The sequence below is a fragment of the Suncus etruscus genome, chromosome 10 (assembly GCF_024139225.1).
Source record: "Suncus etruscus isolate mSunEtr1 chromosome 10, mSunEtr1.pri.cur, whole genome shotgun sequence".
NCBI lineage: Eukaryota > Metazoa > Chordata > Mammalia > Eulipotyphla > Soricidae > Suncus > Suncus etruscus.
Window position 1 is genome coordinate 5836580 of NC_064857.1, and position 1916 is coordinate 5838495.

At 34.7% G+C, this 1916-nt stretch overlaps 1 non-coding gene across 1 annotated transcript; it reads left to right on the top strand.

The window, feature by feature from the left end:
• Nucleotides 1-300: 300 nt before the first annotated feature.
• On the top strand, nt 301-407 carry LOC126021453 (U6 spliceosomal RNA). Its single transcript, XR_007499968.1, has one exon. It is a non-coding gene; the product is annotated as a U6 spliceosomal RNA (small nuclear RNA).
• Nucleotides 408-1916: the final 1509 nt, after the last annotated feature.

A 1916-nucleotide genomic window follows, 5' to 3' on the forward strand; every position in this document is an offset into this window, starting at 1 on the left:
AATAAGAGAATTAGTAAGAATGAAATTTATTCATTTTGTTTGTTAGGGTTTGAGGCCAACCCTGACTGTTCTGGGCTCAACAAGCTATTTTTCCCTCTGGAATCACTCTGGGAAATGTTCAGAAATCATACAGGGTGTGAAAATCATACTAGGCTTAACTGTGGGTAAAAATATATATTAATTAAAACAAGGTATCTTGATCTTTGTACTGTCTCTCAGACCCTAAAACAGTAAATGAGGTAGAAGGAAATTAAGTCAGAATGTCAGGAATAAAATAAAAGACTAAGAAAAAAGGATCTAGTGCTCGCTTTGGCAGCACATATACTAAAATTGGAATGATACAGAGAAGATTAGAATGGCCCCTGCGCAAGGATGACACGCAAATTCGTGAAGCGTTCCATATTTTTAAAAAAAAGAAAAAGGAAAAAGGATCTAAAAACACACAATTTTTTTTTGGCTTTTGGGTCACACCCGGCAGTGCTCAGGGTTTACTTCTGGCTCTATGCTCAGAAACAGCTCCTGGCAGGCTCGGGGGACCATATGGGATGCTGGGATTTGAACCACTGTCCTTCTGCATGCAAGGCAAACACCTTACCTCCACGGTATCTCTCCAAAATACACATGTGATTTTAAATGTCCAATATTATGTGAAACTAATTATATAAGAATAATCTATATTAATAACAATCTTAACAATGGACAGAAAATAAGCATAAGATAGCACTAGCATCTCTGGGGGTAGAAATTATCATAATGTTCATGAATTTTACCAAAAATGGCTAGCCTTAGGATATATGACATTTCTAAACTTTCCAGGTTCTTTCTGGCTTCAAAATTTATGTTCATTTGCAGTCAAGAAAATTTCAGCCACCATTCAGGAAAATTGTCTGCAGTTATTCCAACCTCTTGCCTCTCTATTATACTTTGACTTGTACCCTCCCTTCAGATTGAATAAAGTCTTCTTGTTAGAGCTGGGCTCCAGCAGTCAGTCTGTCTTTAAGTCTCTTACTTTAAATGGTAGTTCTCAAAGTTGGCAGTTCTTGGTACATTAGAATTTTGAGTTCTTACTGAAAATTCAGTGAATTCTGAATAGACATATAATGACTTAGGACTTAACTATTTATTTGTGAAAATGTTTGTAAATATTTTATTGGCTGGAGCAGAGGTTTCCAAACTTATTTGACCTAGCTTCCCTTTTCAGAAAAGTATTACAAAAATTTACCTTCTTTAAAAAACAACAAGAAAGCATCCTCTAGTTGAAACCAGGGCTACTACTGTCCTCATTAACCCTTTCCAGAATCACCCAGTGTGGAGTAAGGACAGTATTGTCTACTTTTGGAAACACTACAAGACCAAACATAGTTTTCTACTACTTTATGATGGGAAAACGATGTAGTTGGATAAACCATTGCCTATAGGTAGTTCCAATTATTCTTTACATTTGCTTATGTAAAAAAAGCAAATAGATGGGGACAGTGACCCTAGACAACTTCATTCCTGGACACTGTTGGAAAGCTATCCATCTCCACCAAAAGTTACAAACCAAAAACTCCAGCAAGTTCTCTTTATTTGGAAATAGCTTTCAATTGACTTATGGAAGAATTACAAAGGTATACAGGAAGATCATATACCTTCCCCATAAGCTACTCTAACATTTTTAATAATCATGACACATAATTTTAGAAGAAGAAGAAATGGCATAATGTGGATATTCCCACACAAATTAAAAATAATTATGCAAAAAAACAAAATGTGCATATTATATATATTTTAAGTAAATATGTACTATAATTTTAAGAGTAGTAAGCATTGCTATCCAAGGCAGTGGAACCCAACAATCAGCAAGGTGGAATTCCTATCTAAAAAGGTTTAATCACCTCAAAATAAATAATTTGAAAGTGTTTAGATTTTCATTT